General features: G+C 33.6%; 1 protein-coding gene across 5 annotated transcripts in view; it reads left to right on the top strand.

The window, feature by feature from the left end:
* Positions 1-23,210, top strand: part of LOC123523153 (neurotensin receptor type 1-like) — a 328,743-nt gene that overhangs the window by 226,201 nt on the left and 79,332 nt on the right. For all 5 annotated transcript variants that reach the window (XM_045300818.2, XM_053549268.1, XM_045300821.2 and 2 more), the window contains one exon: positions 3,513-3,566. The gene's annotated coding sequence lies outside the window, so the exon portion shown is untranslated. The remainder of the gene's footprint in view (positions 1-3,512; positions 3,567-23,210) is intronic.

Raw genomic sequence — 23,210 nt, 5'->3', positions numbered from 1 at the left:
AATATTAGTTGAAGAATCAAATGAATTAAACAAATAAATAGCAAATATAACTCTACAAATATAAACTCAATATGCCATGAAACTGTTATATTTTCATTTATATTTACAAAACGTTATATCGACAATATCCTGCTGCAACGAACATATGTGACATCTGCAACTATTTTACTTTTCCGTAAGGGAAAGTTTTTTGTTTTTTTTTTGTTCAAAGTTTAAAACATAGAATAGAAATTCTAGGACTTTCATAACAAAGCTAGGAAACATTTGCTTAATTATTTCATTTTATTGCATTACAAAACCTCAGCTTGATTGAAAGTATATTCCTAAACTAGAATGTATAATAATTATCATTTAAATAGGAATGAATTGTTAATTAGAGTATTTTCAAATACTATTTAATAAAATTATATCATAGCCTCCCCGGTCCAGAGGTCAATGTCTCCGACTTCGAATCACTTGCCCCTCACCAAGTGGGGCTCGAAAATTTTCTTGCGTCAATTTCTTCATGTGATGATGCCATCCATTTGGCTAAGAAATGCCGGTGGTTCCAACTAGGTGCCAGCCCATACCTTAAACTACACATGGGTTCTTCCGCCATCATAAAATTGACACCCAGTTTTACCTTAGTGATGGCGAAGTGACGCTAACTTCACCCCCCCCCCCCCCAAACCACACACAAACTCAACGCACAGCACACACACACACACCTAAATAAGAACAAAATCAGAAAAGTAACGAAGTCTTCAGTTGTATTAACTGAACTAAACTGGAATATAAAATTTTAATTTCTAGATTCGATTCTGCATTGACAATTTAAATTCTTAACGTAACGAATGTGCATTACAGGTTTTCTTCAATAATTAAATAAGCCTAGTATTCAGAATAACGATTGCTTCCTTTTCATATATAGCTTGTAATAAAAGCCGAAATAGATATATTTCAAGTTTTTTAAGGAATTTAAATAGATTGGGTTTCAATAAAGCTGACAACATTCCTAAAGAATGCATTTTATGAAGGATGCAAGGAGAAAATAAAGAAGAAAGATTTTCAGTTTATTTAATAAGGTATTAAGCGATGAAAGATGTATCTGTTGTCAAACAATAGTTGAGAATAATAGTTTATTTTTGTCTCATCAGTGTACATTTACAATCGGTAGGCATGTACAGTCTGTAGGCAGGTAAATCCAGTAGATATTTACAATTAGTAGATATATACAACCAGTAGACATTTACAAGATCAGATTCAAGTTTTTATTAATAAGTAACATTAAACTTTCTTGTTACATGTACAATAATTGTTAATGTAACCATCCATGGGCAAAATTGTACAGGCCAGCAAACTAACTACACACTATATTTTTCGATATAAACAATGTACATGAGGGGAAGTGACCTACGTTCACATCACACACTCTATATCACGCACAAAAGGCACACACAGCACCAAAAATACAAACAAATCAAAGTAAAGTATGTCTTTAATAATTGAATAACGTGGGGCATATAAATTGGTTTAGGAATTGCATACATACATATCTGATTAGATCAAATTTAATTTTCTACTACGAAGTTTCATTACAGTTTTTCCGATGATTTTAATTAACTTTGTATTGATAATCGATTGCTTAGTTTTATATATCCAATATAAGCGAAAAGATGTTTTAACAATTTTTAAGTAAAACATTGGACTTCCAGATACATGGGTAAACCATGCCTGCACAAATGGTCAATAAGTTTTGTTAAATAATGCTGGAAATTATTAGCATTAACAATGTAGGAATTTATCATACATTTGAAAAACCACTGTTATTAAAAGATTTTACTTTAGTTGCCAATTATTTTTGCCTCTGGACATCACTACAATATGGATGTGCATGTAATCTTGATTACAATAAATTATCACAGTTAACAATTTCACCAGTATTATGATCTTTACGTTCTACAATATACAATGTAATTCGGCATAACTCGCCGTAACAGCCATACTGCTAGTTGTCTGTTTAACACAATAACAATCATCACTACAGTAGACGTTGTTAAAATTACAGTTTGTGAATTAAGAAATAATTTATAGTAAAAGAGTGTTTTAACTTTTATGCACGATGCGTTTATCGTGCGTAATAATTGCACGAGGATGCTCGGAAATTATTGTACGTATTACGCCACATAAATAGTGATAAACACGGTATTGGTGTAAATTATTTCGTAATGCCTTAATCTAAAAGTAATAAATATAGCCGCTTGTTCGAACAAAACATTGCGTCCGTTTAAGTACTCATTTCGTAAGAAACGGTATAATTTACATTTTATCCGCTATAAAGGATGTTCCGAACTACACAAATCGTAGAAGATTAACGTTAGAATCGACGCACGGAAATTGCCGAATGTGATTAAGAGATCGTGGGAAATGTTTTACATGACATGACCTTCGTGCACAGATTCAGTCAAACCAATTATTGAATTATTTTGCATGATTTTATGCCTCTGAAGAACCTTCGTACATATTGTATTGTATTCTACATTTAATGTAGGTTCAAACAATTTGTTTGATAAAGAATTTCATGTTTGATTCTAAAATCGATCTGTAGTTTATTAAAATAATGTGCGCATTTTATATGACTTGATTCTTTTTCTTGCAATAATGGAAAAAATAAAATTCAACAAATGTTTTTCTTTTAAGCACTATTTTATTGCAGTAGCGTTTGAATTATGCATTCATTCATAAATTACAACCCGAGAGTCATCTTACACCCTGGAGTGTAAGACGAGCTTTTCCAGCACGGAAAAATCCTGTCAGCGTGCTTTCATCCTAAAATTGTCTTTCCGCATCAAGACAAAACAAAATGTTAAGCGATAAACAACTTAGTAGTCAATCACCCAGACATAACCTATTCCTAGGAAACGTAAATTAAGACTAATGGACCTTTCATCCAACGCAAATTCTCTTGACGGAACCTTTTTACCGTTATTAGGAAACATTAACGTGCGTACGAGGGGACCAAAGTTTATATAATTACATATTAATAATTGTCCAATCTGCATCATGAAACAGAATTATTATTATCAAAGACCACTTAATTGCATTTGCATGATAATTTATATACAAATGTCTCTATTTTCACAACTTATGTTGCGGTCATGGAGCTTGGCTTTTCCTTTTGAATTATTTTCCTAGAGGATGAGTTCTCTGTAAGTGTTATTTTTTCTGTTGGGCTCTTGTCTCTGTGCTTTTGTCACATAAATATTTGTCATGACATACATTATTTGAAATTTCAGGCAAATTTGATTATTCAGTTAATTTGTCCTTTCACGTTAATGTTTAAAGTCTCCATTTCAAGTACAGGTTATTGTAACTTTGTGTACTTCCAATTATAATTGGAGTATTGCGAAAAAATGAAGATCTTTAAGAGACACAGACCACAAAACAGACAAAACGACGGCAGTCATATAATATAATATAGGTATATTAATTTACATATTAAGAAAAAGTGTGATTTTTTGTTTTTGTTATAGATATCAAGGAAGAACATAAAGAAAGGACCAGAGCACAATTACTTATATCAAAAGGTATGTTAAGTTTATGTATTCAAGGATCTGTTAATATGTAGTGTTTAACATTTTGAATAATGCCGGGTGGCATTTATTTGGTTGGCATGAAAGTTGCCGAGAATCTATTACATCCCGCCTGTTAAATGATCTACGGTACTGTTTTCTCAATTGTGATTTTGACAATATACATATTTTGATGTAAAACAATCAAAGTAAGTAGCGGTGTAAGAACTCTGGTGGATATTGGCGAATTGTGCAAGAAAAAACAAACAAAAAAAAAACACACGGCCGCCTATATTAATATGTCCATATGATTAAAAATGTTACAGCTACAACTACAAAAAGTTTCATTTACCTCTACGCTAAGTTACTTTTTCTATACGCGAAAATATTATCAAAATGCGACATTATTCAGAATCCAATTGTGAAATTGGACGGAAGAACCACTAAACTTCGAATAGATGTAACAAAAAATCAAGCATATGACCATATCTTTTTATTGGCTCAAATTCCTTCAGATATGCTGAGAAAGGAATTTGGTTTAATGAAAATCTACGTTGTAGAACATTATTTTTTTCAAATGTACAGAACTACCTCAATACCCTGTCATATTCAAGTATATAAGTTCAGACATTTTGGCCAGCATAGCTCTGACATAGTTATTTTTGTCAATTTACATGTTAAAATTTTACAATTTAAATCCTGTTTACTATTATTAATCACAAAGTTAAAGTTATCTTCCATGGAATTACAAGCATTTACATCTTTTATTTAAGGTTTCAGACTATGCAAATAGCAATTGTTATCCCCTGACGAAGTCAGAGGGATATAGTTTTGGCGTTTGTCCGTCCGTCCGTCCGTCCGGAGCCACATCTAGGAAGTGGTTGGGAATATTTAAATAAAACTTCATATACATTTTACCACTATGAGATTATGCGGCCCGTCAAGTTTCAGTCAGATTGCTCTAGTAACTCCAGAGTTATGGCTCTTAGAATTTTCTTATGTTAACTATATCGGGTACTATAAATATGGAAACTTCTGCTTCATAACTTGTGATATATTTGACCTAGAACTATGAAACTTAAACATAATTTAGATCACTATAATGTGGCTGAGCACACACAATTTCGTCCGGATCTCTTTACTAACTTCAGAGTTATTGCCCTTTAATTGTTAAAAAATCCACAGATTTGTACATAACAAACCAACCAATTGGTAGAATTTCATGAAACTTCTTTCATTCTTTTCCATGAACATTATAAACATGTGTACTCACACCTGGTCACCCCCTTGCCTTGGTCACACCCCCCCCCCCCCCCCCCCCCCCCCCCCCCCCCCCCCACCACCCCGATCATGCACCCCCACAACGTTTTTGTTTCCATTCTTTATTTTCCATCAGTATTTATAATCAACATGTGAAGTTTTCTACCCTCACCCGGTCCCCCCCCCCACTTCCCCCCACAAAAAAAATACATTCTTCTTTTTTTTAAATGTTCAAACCTTCAACATCCACACCCATCCCTCCGCCAGCCATGTTCAAGATATCTTACTTGATTGTGCTCTCTTAAGGACATCTGTTCTTTTTAGTTCAAATGTTCATGTTAAATAGCAACACTTGGTGCCAAACTACTCGAAGACAATACATCCCCTGATATGTCAGTTTTGGTCAATTTGGAGAGTTTGGTACCACTTTTTTCGTCTCGCCGAGCTTTATCATAATATCTTGATTGTTTCCTTGTGGAGCGTATATAACTAGAGTAAATCGCATTTCCACAAAGCCCTAAGTCGTTGAAAACACTATAGGTAATTTCCACAATGCCACATATTGAAACGCCAATGATATTTTCATATCAGATAACGTGACAACAATATGAGGAACATGGCGATGTTTCAACTAATAAGGTACATATTTTGAAACAGATTTTGCAGATTATTTATTGCAAATAGTGAATATTTTACTTGCTATTTATTGCTTTTTACAATTTCATAAATTAGTGGTGTATATAATTTGTGCCAAAAGAGCGCAACCTTTGCTGCAAACTCAATGTTAATGTGTATTACATTTTCGGATGGTTTTTGTTTCGGATACTTGATTGTACTTTCAGTGTAAGACTTTTACTGTATTTATTAGTTGTATGAATAGAGAAACAATAGTGTCCAATATACGGTCAGTTCTCAATTTTGATCAATAATTTTTATGGGGTTAATGACCAATGAATTTCAGAATTCATACCGAACCACTATATTTACCAAAAGGGAATACCTAGAATGTTTGTCAGTGGCTAAGATTTATGACATATGTTGTTCAATGCCAATAGAATGGATTAAATCTGCTGAAAAAGAACGTTCCAAAACATGTAAAATAGATTTCATTATACCTATGAAAGACAAATGTGACAGTTGTGAAGAGATGGTTGATGAATTCGAGCATATAGACGAAAGCGTTAGACATATATATAACTATACTTACAGGACAAAATCGATACAAAGGGTGGGCAAGATGCTTGTAGAAATAATACAAACGGTTTGGTTATATGTTTTTATCTAGATAATGTCCTTTCAGTTACTAAGGGTAAATTTTTAAGACGTTTTCAGCAAAAGAAAATTGAACATGTACAATCTGACAGGCCTAATTTTCTATTGATAAAACTGCATATCATGCCGACGGCTGGCCGAAGAAGCAATGAGATAGCCAGTGTTTTGGTATTAGTATTTCATTTAGTTAACAGGAACATTCAACCATTAAGTCGAACTCACTTTGATCCTCATATAGGAATTCCATAATTACATTTGCACTGAAAAGATTCATAATTGATAACGATAATGACGAGATATATAGAAGTTTTGTCCAGGCCATTTATACAAAAAAAAAATTCATAGTGTCCATAGTAACATTAAAAATACTGTTGCAAGAAGCATACAGTCGGTGTTTCTTATATATATGTAAACCATTTACGACTCTGGCAACAGTTGTAATCAAAATGTCAAGCAGTAACAGTTAACTGTTTAAAAAAACATTCTGTGTTATTAGTGGACGCGCACATTTATACTGTGTTCAGGTTTACATGTATACAGGGTGTATTATTTTTATCCTAATGCATAGTACTAACAGTTCATACACATAAACTTGTTGATTTTATGTTTACATAAATAGTATGCAGTATTTGTATGAAATTCGGGTCAAGTATTATAACTTTTGATTTGTATTTCCCAAAATTGCAAAAATGCCATTTAGTGCATTGTGGAAATAAGGCGATGAATATTTCGTTCTAGTTACACTTCAAGCTCACATTTCAAAAAACTTCATTTAATTCTAAGCTTATTACAGCAAACATATTCCATTCAAAATAATTTCATTAGTCAGGATCAACATAACATACATTTATTATGTACACTTCAAACATTCATTTTCTGTTAAATTGATTTTGACTAAATTAAATGAAATTATTTGCTTCTTAGTAACATCCTTAACTTTTTGCCAGATATATTTTTTTTGCCATTACTCACCACAAACCATTTTGGCGGGGGATACCAATTCATCAAATTTGCTTATTATCTTTAAGTTCCATTTTGTTACTTTGTAAATCGCTTAATTTTGATGGAGAACCGAAACCTATTTTTAGAAGGTGAAATCGAAAGTACAATTGTTTGTCGACTTTCCCATACGTCCAAAAAATGACGGGATGGAGACAATCAATAATGGCGACCGCAAGCAATAAATTCGAGATTTCGGTTAGATAGTTTAGATATGTTCCACATAATCGTTTCTTTCTCGGTTTCTTACGGCCCGACATCATGACATTGTTTACATCCGGAAATAGATGTTTGCGCATGCACTGAGGATCGAAATCTTTGAAATTATGCCAGTTTTAGCAACTTTCACTGCTTCAATATTAAACTACTTGACCAAAGTAGAGCAATTTCTTCCATAACGAAGTTTAGTTAGATTTAATTACATTTTTTTTTTTGTCTACACACTTATATTTCAAGATTGAATTTCCAAAAGGTGTACACATCATACGGTTTTTGTTTTGGGCTGGACGGGGGCCGTGTTTCAGTAATCTATTCTATGAGATCCTTTATGAATGACATACATTTGTAGCAATATACTATCAACTTCACCAACTTTCGACTTGAAAAAGGAGCATCAAATACAAAAATACTTGTCACTGCTACATCATAATACTCTTGAGCAGACTTTTATTTTGTTGCTACGAACTTCTATCGTTTTCTGAGGAAATGTTAATAATAGTTGACAAACACTTTAGAGTAGGTAATAAATCCCCCATGAGTTAAAAAACAGAAACATCAACTACTAGTTCAGTTGTTAATTATGCTTTTTAATAGTACATTTAAAGCTTTTAAGAAACAAATCCCTTTTTTTACAAAGTAACTGACAATGCTTCTGTTGATATTGATGTTATGCTCTCAGGGAGTATAGAATTGCTCGATCGGTCTTCTATTATGCCGTATTGCAACAGAAACAAGAGATGGTCGTCAGATTATTTTAAATGTGTTGGGTGGAATCGTTTTAAAATGAATATCAATTATCTTTCTAGGAGATTATTACATTACCATTATAGTAAACACAATTTAATTTCAAGACACCAATAAAAACGTTAATGGTGGTCATTAAGGTACTACTACTACACAAGAAGGCTTCTTTTAAAAAAGAAACCTAGGAGAGGTCCAGTGTTGCTCCTTTTAAAGTTATATCAGGGACATAGATAACAATTGTTATCTTATCTATGACTCTGGTTATATGATAGGTTGTGCAATATACGAGAAACAGTTCCCCTGATGCGGATCACTGTGACCTATTAGGGGTCATCATTCTGTTGATGATGGCCAACCTTTGTATCAAGTTTAGAGATCCTATACCCAAGCTTTCTTGGGTATAGTCTGGAAACTGTTTTCCTGGTCCAGGTCACTGTAACCACGACCTAATTATCTCACAATCAGTAAGTCATCTTCAGGTTATGATCAACCTCCGCCAATCCGAGGACTATAGACCCAAGCGTTTCCTAGTTACTGAATTTCATTTAAAAATGTTCAAAAGCTACCACTGCAATCATTGTACACTGAAGTCTTTGGCTCCGAGTCCGAACTTGACCCTGGTGAAAGCCGCCAAATTGGCATCTTACCATTTTTGCGAGAACTTCACCTGACAATGCTCCGTTCGTTTGGGCCGAAGAGAATAGCTTCCGAGAAGCTTTAGAAAAGCTTAGAAGAAAATCCCAATCGAACGGACGTCTGTCGGAAGTGAAAAAATATATCATTCTTTTTTTTAAATGTATTTTTTTCAGAGATATTTATTGTTAATGTGCGATTTGAAAAAGAAATTCTAAACATTTTATTTGTTCTAGTTCATTTCTCAGTTTGTACGTTTTATATGTCGTATTGCGGCCTTGTTTTGATCACGTGATTAACATCTCCGACCATCCGGTGGAAGACACAGAAGCTTGGATGAACTCTTCTTATTCCGGCAGATCTTCCGAACGGGTCAAACGAACCCGCCAGTTAAATAATAAATTCATTTAATTGAACGGAATACATTTTAACGTGATTCAGTTCATATGCATATCGTTGAATACTGCGAACAAAAAATAGTAAATATATATCTGTATATTTTTTTGTTAATAACTGAACCGTTTTCAATATTTGTAACAACAGTATTACACTATATTTCTTTATTTTAAACGAACAATTATTTTCGTCTTAGAGGATTTCAAAACTTACTTGTGCGCAAGCGCATTGGGCCATTTTAGACTGGCTCACCGTAGTTTGCGCTAGAAAGTGATATCTACCGCCGTAAAATTAGTAGATTAGTCTAAATCATCCTAGTTTGAAAGCCAGCACTATGGAGAGGTCTTGATAGACCTTTGAACGTGTTTGTCATGAAGCGGGCGCTTAATAAATCTGATAATCGGTAATTTCCGTGCACTTACGTATTCTCGTGTGAATCTTCGGCATCCTTCAGTCATAATGGAAAATGACATTTTCATAGCTACCGAGGAAGGTCATAATAAGTAATAGAACGGAAAATGACGATTGCCATTAAATATTATCAGTCTCTACAATTCAGGAAGGAAGAAGTGCAGTTTGTACTACGTTTTACCTTTAAAAGCAGATCTTTTTCTTTATACGAGTACATGATAATAATGTTGAAGACCAACTCTAAATTTTGGCCATAAGCCATTTTAAAAAGAAAACTGTTCAGCCTCGAATGTTTAAAGTTTATCAAAACCATTTGGCTAAATTACTATAGACCTATTTAGGTACATTTTCAATGCATATGATTAGGAGACACTAATATCAATGTGTGTACTTTTATAGCAAGAACAGTTTGAACACAGCTAAGAAAAGGTAGTTTAATTAATCATTAAATACCGATATCTCTGAGTACTTTATTTCATTATAAATTGTCGGCTTGTCGTACATAATAATTACCAGTCGTAGCAACACATTGCATGAAATGGGTCTCCGTAACAGGGAGTGGCCGAATGGGGCTGGTTGGATAAGTTTGTTAACTGACACCACTTGCTCCTTATCAATATAGGTTCGAAATCACGTTATGTAGAATTATCTCTTATGATAAAGCCATCTAGCTGGTTTACGGGAGTATTTGGTTCTTCCCAGGAACCAAATCGTACTTGGAATAATACAGCCTAGAGGAGCGCTTGTGGTCTTCTTTCCCCATTAAAAGCTGGAAATTGTGTTTCTGTGACTTAAAATTACAAGGAAAAAATCAAAACAAAGATGCAAAGCCTTTAAAAGAACGTACTAATTTTCGTCTGTAGTGACCAGACTTTAAAGTCGTGCCATGCATTACAAGTTTGTGGAACTAGGAACAATAGAGTGCGTATGTGAATTTAGCATTTGCGTGACTTTGGATGTTCATGGTTTATATTTACTTAATTATATTGTTTTGGTCTGCAGTAATTGACAATTAAATGGATTTCCCTTTGCTGTTCAAATGTGTAAGATGTTTACGTGCATTATAATGTGGTTTTTGTCTTATGTCTGTAATAATTTACTTCAGTCTATATTATATAATTTAGACCAATTCTGTGGGTTTTATTTTCGTTGGCCTGAACAGTTGGAATGACCTCATTGTTCAATGTGTTAAAACACCGCATTGGTTTACAAAAATACCAGAATTAAACGATAAACAAGACCCAATACTGTAGTTCGTTATGGAATTCCAACACATAGTAAAACCTTGCTTTTCTTTGATAATAAGGATTAAATGTAATTCAAGCGCTTTTAAAGACACATGGATCTTGTCCTACTCTAAATGTTTGAGTGGCCGATACAGAATAAGATTGTTTGGTGTATCTTGGTGTGCTGTGTAATTGTTTATTAATTACGTTTTATTTTTTAAATCCTTTTCCTATTTTTATTTTAAAAATTGTGTTTGCTAATTTTCTTTAAAATTCTCCACCCCTTTTTACTTACTGCACTGAAATCCAGGGGGAAAATACGCAATGGGAAAAACCCTAATTTTGAAAAAAAATTCCGAAGATTTGTAAATTTTTTTCTTTATTTAAAAGGGTACTTTTTTTTAAAATTTTAAATAAAAAAAAGAAGGTGTCATTAGGGGGTCATTTATGAGTATTTTGTATAACTGTTACAAAAATTTAAATTAGTAAAACAGCTTTTCCCGGGGGTGTTACAGCATTTTCATTTACAACAGGAAGGAGTTAGCCGTGATTGAAATTTCAAAATATGTTCTGTTCATGTATTTTTGGGTTCTTGCCACTCTTTAAAAAGGGGGGGGGATACGGGGCCCCGAGGGGTTAAGGTCGCTGACTTCAAATTACTTTCCCCTCTCGATGTGGGGCAGCTTCACTTGGGGCGTTTTTAAAAATTTATTTAGGAACCATCCAGCTGGGTTTCGGGAAAGGGCGGTGGTTCTACCAGGTCCCCCTCGTGAGAAATGGCACAGGGGGAACCTGTGGGCTTCTTCCCCGATCAAGCTGGAAAGCGCCATTGGGCCGATACAAAAAAAATTATTGATAATTGTGTCGGGGCGACGTTAAACCAACACAATAAAAAATTAAAATTAACAAAAGGTTGTTAAAAAATGTGTTTTTTTCATTGTTTTATCCTCGCTGCTTGTAGGATTTACTATTTACTTATTTTGTGCACACATCCGTTATGAACACTCAATTTATAGAGCTTTCCCGTGATTCTTGAATCTTGTTTTCAGCTTAAATCAATGCAAAGCTTTTTTCTGACCCGGGCAAAATATGCAAAAAAAAAAGGGTTGATTGGCAAGGATTGTTTAAATCGTTCCCATATTTTTTACTTATCAATTTTAAAAATAAATCCTTTAAATGGATCAACCAATAAGAGGGGAGAAGATAGAAATAGAATAGTTTAGAATGTCTTATAGGTTAGCTTTAAAATTTGCTAAAATTGATTGATACTGATCGCGGATAAGGCATTTTATGGCTGGCTGAAAAAGAGAACAGTTAAGGGAAAATGTTCTGAAAACAAAAATTTACCGTCAGTATTTAGAGAGTTTAATGTATTAATGCAAAAAGACATGTCTATTGTTTTACTAAAAAAAATTTAATATAGTTGTCTATAGTTATTCTATACAATAAAAGATTTTGCTCATTGCTGTAAATTACAGGAGACGTAATTAAAGATTAAATCTAACAACACTAGACTTTTGTATCGCTTTTTTACTAGTTATTGCAGAAAAATAATCATTTTTAGCTCGACTATTCATAGAATAGTGAGCTATTGCACTCGCCCATGCGTCGGCGTCCGCGTCGGCGTCGGCGTCGGCGTCCGCGTCCCGATTTTGGTTAAGGTTTTGTATGTAAGCTGGTATCTCAGTAACCACTTGTGGGAATGGATTGAAACTTCACACACTTATTCACTGCGACAAACTGACTTACATTGCACAGGTTCCATAACTCTATTTTGCTTTTTAACAAAATTATGCCCCTTTTTCGACTTAGAAATTTTTGGTTAAGGTTTTGTATGTAAGCTGGTATCTCAGTACTTACTAATGGGAATGGATTGAAACTTCACATACTTGTTCACTATCATGTTCTGACATGCACTAAGCAAGTCCCATAACTCTACTCTCTTTTTTTCAAAATTATGCCCCTTTTTCGACTTAGCAGTTTTTGGTTAAATTTTTGTATGTAATCTGATATCTCAGTATCCACTAATTGGAATGGATTGAAACTTCACACACTTGTTCACTGTCATGATCTAACATGCACTGTGAAGGTCCCATAACTCTACTTGGCATTTTTACAAAATTATGCCCCTTTGACTTAGCAGTTTTTTGTTAAGTTTTTGTATGTAAGCTGGTATCTCAGTATCCACAAATTGGAAAGGATTGAAACTTCACACACTTGTTCACTGTCATGATATGACATGCAGTACAGAGGTTCAATACCTCTACTTTGCATTTTACAAAATTATGTCCCTTTTTCAACTTTTGTATTCATTCAATTGACAAGGCTGTTGAATAGTCGAGCGTTGCTGTCCTCCGACAGCTCTTGTTTTTAAACTTATGCTTCATCACATACAACATAAAAGGTTTAGGAGAAATGAAATATAATGCAATTCATACATTCGTAGTACATTGACTAATTATGTAATAGTGTACCATGTCAACCAATGTTTAGTCATGAAATGTATTATTATTGCTGACTACACTTGGTGTAAATAATCACATGATGACTTTATGCAGAATCATGAAAAAGCACAAAAATTAGACAGTTTATATATATACATGATATAATCACGTGAGGAATTATTATCATCAAATGTTAGTCCAAACAAAACACTCCTATTGGAGAGTTGATATTCGCAGTGAAAAATTCTACCTAAAAAGTTATATTTATGTTCAAATTGCATTTTTCTGATTAATTTAAAAGTGACAAAGGCCCCTACAAGACGTAGAAAACTGATCGGACTAAATGTTGCCTTTATACACTTCTTAAACGGTCAGTGCCACTTATCAAGCAAGTCAACAAATGTACTGAAAATGCCTCGTACAATATATAGTGGACATTTTCATAATGCAAAGTGGTTTGTCTGCATCAAAGAAACAGATTTTGCATCAGAGAGAAAGGAAATGCAATACGATAAATGAGTTTAGTGAGCAATACGTCTGACAAAACATTGTGGTAGGAAAAGGACTGTAGTTCTAATGGACAAAACCTTGTGATAGGAGACTGAGAGTATTTATAATGGACAAAACCTTGTAGTAGGAGACGGAGAGTATTTCTAATGGACAAAACCTTGTGGTAGGAGACGGAGAGTATTTCTAATGGACAAAACCTTGTGGTAGGAGACTGAGAGTATTTATAATGGACAAAACCTTGTGGTAGGAGACGGAGAGTATTTCTAATGGACAAAACCTTGTGGTAGGAGACGGAGAGTGTTTCTAATGGACAAAACATTGTGGCAGGAGACTGAGAGTATTTATAATGGACAAAACCTTGTGGTAGGAGACGGAGGGCTCTAATGGACGTTCCATCAAATCCAAACCTTTTTACGAAATCATTTTACGTAGTAGGGGAAAAATATTTAGAAATATTTGAATAAATTTCCAATCTGTATTCTGAAAATGGAAATCATTATCGTCTGAAGACATTGTGTCTTATGACTTATTTCCGTGATAATGTTGTTCGGATATCTGTTAACATGTTTTCTGTTTGATTTGTGCATGAGTTAATGTTCAATATGGTTAACATTATGTCACTTACACATGATGTATTTGTCGCCGCATGCATTACTTTAAACTCTTGCAGCGACGGAATTCTTTTAGAGGAAATGCAATGTGAAGTCATATTGCCGGGAAGATTGTTAATCATCCCAATCTTAATGAAAGGCAATCGTTAGCTTGGGAATAGATGTAAAAGCGACAAAAGAGACATTGCCATAGCCCGTGATGATATATTGAAGTATAAATCTTATGATAACTTATGCATTAGCAAAGAAAATATTAACGTATTTGTGTAGAAACATTACCTTTACCCACAATTTCGGACTGAATTCGGTAACTCACTTAGGATTTCAATTTGCGCATGTTTTCGTTCCGTTTCGTCTACTTTACGGGTTTGGTATCGGCTTATATGTGATATGACAACCGGTTCATTGGGCATTCCGTTTCAATTCGGTGTTTATGACATTACTTAAAACATAAAATAATAGATGAATAATGCTGTAAAGGAGTGTAACTGTATACCTTTAGTTCATTAAATTCATACATTCAATAAAAATGTGCTTCTTTATTAACTTGACAATAATGTTTGATTTCTATATACCCGTCATATATATGGAAATATGGACATGTATACAATAGGGATTGCCCTATTACGCGTACCCGCCTTCCTGTGATAGTTAATAATTAACAGACATATTACACATTACATTTAAAGGAATAAAGTGTGAGACCGTATTATTAATGTAACTTTGTAAAACTCATCAAATGCTGGAGTTTCATGATATGCCTGTTATACATACGATATCGTAGAAAATCGTTTTCTTCGGACCGTCCTCATAACAGTCATATGGTTTTGTTTGCATACACCTTCTTGCCGGTAATAAATAATAAATTGTTAACATCATATAGAGAATAATAGGTTAGTGCCGTAGATGAGAAAGTTTATCTGGCGAGGTGGAGGAGGTTATCGGGTGAGCCGAAGGCGAACCTGATAACGTTCGGAACCGAGCCAGATAAACTTTCTCCATCTTAGGCACTAATCTATTATTCTATTTATCTTGTCATTACTTCATTTTCCGATATCTGGCAATTTATTTTACAAAAATAAGTGTGCGACAACCGCTTTAATGACGTCATATTCGTAATGACGTCACCTATATAATGACGTGATTACCGGCAAAATCGCAATAACTTCTTCGTTTTTGAATAAAAACTCATTATTTGACCACTCATTTTCTTAGTTCGGACATTTCCAACACAATGATGATGGTTTCGTTGCAAAATTTCTTATGACAACAATATCGATCATAAGGTCACATGATCAACTGACCGTATATCACTGGTCACATGATCAACTGACGGTATATCAAGAAAGATATACGGCACCCTGATATCTGGTCGAAAATACTGCAAGTGACAGGATAAAAAGGTATCCCAATGCATGGAGAGTACATTTTAATATCACTTAACGCTCGTTTGTAATGTCATTTTTATGTTAATAGTGGTTATTTAAATTTATATCATACTGACGAAAGATTAATACTAGTTACAATATCAAACAATTGATATGGCTTCGGTTGTATTGCTGTAGCATCACAACTATTCATTCATGCCAGAACAGTGAGACTAAAACAACACAATCTGTTAAATGTATTACATTTATCAGGGATAATTAAGTGCATTTATTGTTTTGCTAAACCATAAAATACAGTAATATGTTTTGATTAATACGTTGCAAAATATTGTCGCATCGTATTGCTCGGTATCATCTGGGTAATTTCAGATATCAATATACAACATTGTTTAATCGCAGACAAGATATCTTTACTTAGACTTTGTGATTTATGTATAGTGCATGAAAGCCTTATGTTTCTTTGTTGTGTTGACAGCTTATGAATACCATTTTATTTAGTATAGGCCGTTGTCTTTTTTGTATTTTTCCCTTGACAAAACAGGTAGAAAGGTTTGTGGTCAGTATTCTAGACATGGATCTAAAATTGTTTATTCTCTTCGCCCACAGTCGCGGAGTATTTGTGATGGCTTTGTATTAGTGCAGTGAGCAGTGTTTGTCGTAAATGACGGTTTTTCCTTTCGATTTCAAAATTTTATTATTAATGACTGATCCGGGCCTTATATTGACATCAGATTTAACAACACAAACGAGAGAAAATAAGTTTCACTAGAAAAAAGGAAGCAGTAAATAAAGAAAAGAGCAGAAACGACGTGGATATTCCAGATTCTGCTTTGTAAAGTTAATTTATGCTTATTTTGAACCAAATTTAATTGTGTTACTTTTATTGGATTGTATATAAGTAAGTGTTATACTACTACTTCTGTATAAAGGATAGTTGTGCATTTGTTAAGGACTGTTGTGTTGTTTTAACGTGTTTTTACTATGTCATTGTTTATATTATTAAGTTTATAACTCAAACTGCAATTCCTTAAAGGTACAAAGCGCTTTTATGTTATTGTAGACATGGCTATGCCCATTCCTCATTCGGTTATCAACATCAAACTTATTACACAGTACGTACGTCTTGAATAAAACGTCTTATATTTTTAGTTATATACTTTGAGTTTTTAAAGTTAAGTATTTTTGTGTTTAATAATTGATACGAGTATGTATAATTATAGTCAAACTATTTACAAATATCACCTAACAATAAGACAAAAACTGGCCTTTGAACCAATGTGACTTGCATTTCAAAATATCCTTGCTCTATCATATCGATGTAGGTTTCTTACGGACTGGCTTACCCTTAGCAGTATCAGCACAATGGTCTTTCTTGAGAGGTGGCTGATTGCACAACATTGACTGTTTGTCCTTCTAAAATACCAGTTGATCAGTGTTTGACTGTATATAGTGGTAAAGGTGTTTATAATAGTGAACTGTTTAATCAATATCAATATTCATTGCTGCGTATTCAGAAGCTGTTCTCCTAAGGAGAAGGGAAAGAGAACAACACAACAACAATACCCTCTATTTAGTAAATACACCAACGTAATCGTTAACATATAACACTTGAGTCATAATTTTCTTGTTCCCTTTAAACTGTGTGTTTCACGCCCATAGTTGGGGATAAAATGATATTTGTCGTATTTTATTCATTGTACATCTTAGTCCTTCCTAACAATTTAACATGAAAGTATCATATAGAGCTAACATTCCATATTAGACTTTTATCAGAATAATCGTCTTGATAACATCTGAGCTAAGTTTGAAACTGAGTCATTACGGATGAACAACAACGTAAGTCTGAATTTAAGCACAACATTGTGTATGCAATACATTTCATTCCATATACCGAAACTTAGAGGTTAATTTCGCATATGGGTCATGACCAGTCAATAATTAGGTCCGTAAATACAACAATAAAAATCCTGCTCACGCTACAAGGGCAATGTTTTTTCCAACATTCATGTAACCCAGTCAGACTGTTTGCCTAGGGTCTGCAACAAAGGCACCAGCATTGTTATATCACTTCCTGTTCTATCAGTACTTCATACACTGCTTTGTTTGGCGCGGTCTTTACAGTTTACAGAATCAGCAAAACAAATCATAAAAGTATAAAGCCTTCATAAATGTAAGTATTACAACAATACAAGGAGTGATTTTTATCAGTAAACAGAAATTCACAGAATTGTGTGTCTATGGCAGAGGATGTATGTTATGTAAAAACGTCCATAGACTTGCGTTCTCCCAGTTGAGATCATTGGGCTAGGTCTTCTCATTATAAAACCTGGCAAAATCATATTTATTTTTTAAAGAAGAGAAGAAATATTTCTCTTTACTTTTTTTATTGGGGGGGGGGGGTAAATTTTATAAACTTTTTGCATGGATCTGTTGCTGTTTATTGCTAAGATATCCCGAGATTTTATAACAATTAATTCGCATATAAAGTAAAAATTGCCTTTGTATATAATTTTTCATGTCATAACTGGCTGAAAATTACAGTGGTAAGATATCACCGTCAAAGTCGTTTTTTGACGATAAATCAAATCGACACAATATCAAATAAAAGGTACAAATTCCTACCTTGAAGATTTTTTTTTGTATGGAATGATGTATAGTATCCATGGTATTATCTAAGATTTAAAGAGAAATAACCTTGTCATGGACAATTTGGAACAAACACTAAGTACTTCATTTGTTTTAATGTCCTCAAGCAGCGGAAACATTTTACTGCTAAATCTACTTAATTACTTAATATGCTATAAATAACACCAAATTCTAAAAGTTCGCTTCATTCAAACCAAATGATCAGATTTCGTGTTACACCATGTCCTTGGATATTTATAATAAATTTATAATATAGGCAACACCATATTTTCGTAATTATACGCTACAGATATTGATTTTGTCCATGTGTTCCAAAATCCATGCAACGTAATCAAATTTAAATTCCCTTCTATGATAAAAATATTGAAATGTGGATTAATTCAAAAACATGAAGTTTCTTCTAAAGACACTCCAATAAAGCATTTAAAACAGGAAAGGGAACAACATGTATAAATGTAAACAAAATCAGTATGAAATACCAGCTATAGATAGAAATTAAACATTCCCAATATTATTGTTATAATACGTGTAAGGTAACATTGATAGTTTTATCCGTTTACACTTTGCGATTATAATGATGTTGATTTTTGTGCTTTCCTATAATCATACGTATGGTACAATATTTCAGTATTGTTTTTTTTCTGAATAGGCTATTTATTCATTTTATTCATTTTTTTTAACAACAAATGTTCAGAAAATATCAATTTTACTTGGCAATGCATGAATTCAATGAATGGTCATAAGGCATTCCTTTTGATCAGTTATATTTCGATTAGTTGTTTATGTGACATTGCATTACGTAAAACATAAAATGATGGATGAATTATGCAATAATGTAGTGTTACTGTACTGGGTGCCTACCAGTCACCGGACAGGAATATATACCGGACAAACGTAATTACGGCTTTGTTTTGATTATATCGGAGTAATCGGCTAATGGGAAACATTAAGCACTTTGTTTTCATTTTCATATATCAACATTGACTGACTAATAATTATAAACGAGGAATATCGTACCAATTTTCACCCGTGTTTACAAAACTGCTGTCCTCTGACCTTGGGGCATTGGAATGGCAGTGCGCATGCGCAACTTGATTTGTTTTGGGGGGCACCAAGTGGGTCTCAAACAATTACATATATAGCACAGAAACTCTAGAACTGCAGACGACAGTTTTCTTTTTGATTCATTCCTCACTTGGATCACATATTGGTAAAACATTATACTGTTTCTGCAAAATGAATGAACGTCTGCATCATTTGCTAGGTCATGTATTAATACCGCACGAGTGAATCCCCTTGCATATGATAATATATATTTACAACCATTCCGAGCCTCATTTGTATAAAAATATATTTATAGATTGTTTGGGTTTTCCGAAAGTAACAAAATAGGAAATAAATTTGATTGTTGGCATAAGCACCGATGTATTTTCTGCAGATAGTATTTCGTTTAAAATGGTAACATGGGTAAATCACTGCTGTTATGTAGTTCAACCCCGAGGATAGTTTAACACTTTCAATGTGCATGAAAACATGTTTCTAGAAGGCGTAGAAGACAGATGGACATAATCAGTTTTTTTCGGTACAATTGTCATCGTCAAATAAAGATAATCAGTCTTCGAAATGTTTGTCCGGTGACTATTCCACCTTGTTGTTTGATGTAGTGCATTTCATTACCCCTTTTGAGCCTCAAAATATCCGATGTTTTACGTCCGATTGTTTGAGTTTTTTACATTTTCGGAAGACAAATGAGCTGAAGTTTTATCAGGGCAAATTTCGTGTTTTTGTGTTCATTTTTTATAAAACGGCAATGGAAAAACCCCGATTTCTGTCCGGTGACTGGTCGGCACCCAGTATACCTTCAGTTCATCAAATTCATTTATTCGTTAAAAAAAACTTAATGTGCTTCTTTTCTAACTTGACAAGAGCAGTTTGATTTATTGTTTTGCTAAACCATAAAATAAAGTAATCTGTTTTGATTGTTACGTTGCATTACATTGTCGCATCGTATTGCTCGGTATCATCTGGGTAATTTCAGATATCAATATACAACATTGTTTAATCGCAAACATGCTGTATTTAACTAGACATTGTGATTTATGTATAGTGCATGAAAGCATGATGTTTCTTTGTTGAGTTGACAGCTTATCAATACCATTTTCATTAAGTATAGGCTGTTACCTTTTTTTTAGTATTTCCCTTGACAAGTAACTAAGATTGTTTATAGTTTACTGTTTGAAAAATAAACGGTAAAAGCATAAATCCACTTGTCGAATTCCTTCATACATGTAATTATTACATATAATTACTGAAACAATACAAGAGCCGATTTGTATTAATAAACACAAGTTCACAGAGAGAGATTCTTTTCTAATCCAAGACTTTATGTCAGTAAGGGCAGATGATATATGTTATATGTAAAAATGACCGAAGTGGAAATGCAAGCCACCGTCCACGCCCTCTAGCCCCGGATTGAACAGAACGCAACATTTACACGTGATACAAGTACAATGTACAAGGAAATAATTTAGAGATATCCGTAGATGTATACATACGGCGGTGCACATGGAACATTCAATGATGCACACAGTGCATTTTCATAAAAAGCGGCATATGGTCCCCAGATATAATAATGGCCTGAAAACAATGGGCAGAACTAAATACCTGGAATTTAGAAAGGGGTTCTGTGGTTATGGAATACAAAAGGTTGAAACTCCACAGGTCGCTCAACACGACAAAACGAAAATGATGCAGGCTTGAGCCTGTATATCGAAGAAACTTGCAAAAGACAAAATTAAAAAGCAGGTACCATATCCAATGGGTAATTAAACAACACCCAAAGTTTTTAATCACAAAGTATTGGAATGTTTAGAGATATCCGCGGACGTGTTCATACGGCGGTGCACATGAAACATTCAATAATGCACAGAGTGCAATTACATAACAAGCGGCATATGGTCCTCAGATAAAAATAATGGCTTTGCCCTAAACGAGAAGGCCATCTAAGACTTATTTCTATTCTTGAAATAGCAAAAGTGGAAACTCCATAGATCGTTCAACACGACAAAAACGAAAATGTTGCAGGCTCGGTTTGATTGAGCCTGTTCATGGACGATAGTGGAAATGCATCCCTCTAGCCCCGGGTTGAGCAGAACCCAACATTTACACATGCTAAAAGTACAAAAAGCAATTTAGAGTCACATTTCATATATTTTTATTTTAGTTTGTGTAAGGTAACATTAATGATTTATCTATACCCGAAAGACCATTCTTTTGCTTTACTAAAAAAATATGATGTTGATTATTTTGCTTCCCTATAATCCCACGTATGGCAAGATTTTCAGTAGATATCATTTTTTTTTTGCTACTGAATATGTAATTAATCCTTTCTTATTGTTAACAATAAAACTTTCAGGAAATGTAAATTTTACACGCATGTATTCAGTTTTCTGGAATTTTATTTTTGCCGACAGACGTTCAAAGATATATGTAGCCGAATACGTTTCCTTCCTAAACCTTATGAATACGCTATTTGCTGTGAAGGACACTGCAGAGGCATTTAAAATTTATTGACATATTGTAGTTTAACGGTTATTGATGTCTGTCCCTAACTGTATCAACAATGCAACACTCGTAACACACGGACAAATAGGTTTTGGAAAAAAGTTATGAATATCACATCGTAAAGTTCTTAACGTCGCTAATGCTGAAAAGTGACAAACTGTTTTTCATGAGATAGACAACAATGCAGGATACATGCATTATATAATTAATTCCTAAAATAATATAATCAATACATTTAGTATTTAATGATATCAGAATTTGAAGGTAAGGGAGCATTTCCCGAAATCACAGTGAACGGCAAAAACAACCAGAGTTGTGACTGATATGTTTCAAGAAATACGACAAAACCTAGATTATAAGATTATTGCCATATACAATAATCTGCACTATTATCTATGGATGAAAGCAACATCATTTATAACTTCTGGTAATTGATCGTTTATGTACCGTTTGGTCTATTAGACACTGCATTAAGTACTGAATATAACCATTCTTTATTATAATATTTTATTTTTTGTATGTGAAATTTCATTGTAAACAGAGCTTAAATTAAAAAAATATTGCATCATTCAGATTGAAATACTTAATTGCTTTCAATTATTATCATCTTCAAACTGTGTGATAAAACATTGTAGAAGAAATCTTATTTTCATCTTTTCTCATTTAAAGAGACATCTGACAGTTTCATATGTATATATATACGGACAGAATTTCTTTAAACTTTGTGTACTGACTGAGAATCAACTTTAAAACGGAGATATGTATTAAAAATCATAGATACCGGTGCTTGATCTTGAATTATCTGCCCTTGAAAATCAGAAAATACTAAAAATATCCAATTTTCAAGGGCACATGATTCAAGAATAAGGCAAGGAAACTATGCATTTTAATTCATATTTCTGTTTTAGTCATTGTTTGCATTCAGTATACAAAGTTTAAAGAAATTTGGTTCATGGGAAAGACCAGGAATTTGAGGTATCATTTTGCCATGTTCATAGTCAAGGACAATTGCCAAATTGTCTATATTGACATTTGGCAAAATTGTCTTACGGACAGAATTTCTTCTTTAAACTGTGTTTACTGACAGAGAATCAAATCAAAAACAGAACTATAAAATGAAGCTTATCATAGGTACCCAGCCTTGATCATGAATTGTCTACCATTAAAAGTCGGAAAATACTATAAAATTGATTTTCAAGGGCAGATAATTCAAGAACAAGCACCGGTACTTATGATTCCATGTGCACCGCCTAATGAACACATCTGCGGATGTCTCTAAATTGGGTTTTGTACTTTTAACATGTGTAAATGTTGAGTTCTGCTCGTAGACGGCGTA

The sequence above is a fragment of the Mercenaria mercenaria genome, chromosome 8, assembly GCF_021730395.1.
Source record: "Mercenaria mercenaria strain notata chromosome 8, MADL_Memer_1, whole genome shotgun sequence".
Taxonomy (NCBI): Eukaryota; Metazoa; Mollusca; class Bivalvia; order Venerida; family Veneridae; genus Mercenaria; species Mercenaria mercenaria.
This window is presented reverse-complemented; position numbering and strand designations above follow the sequence as displayed.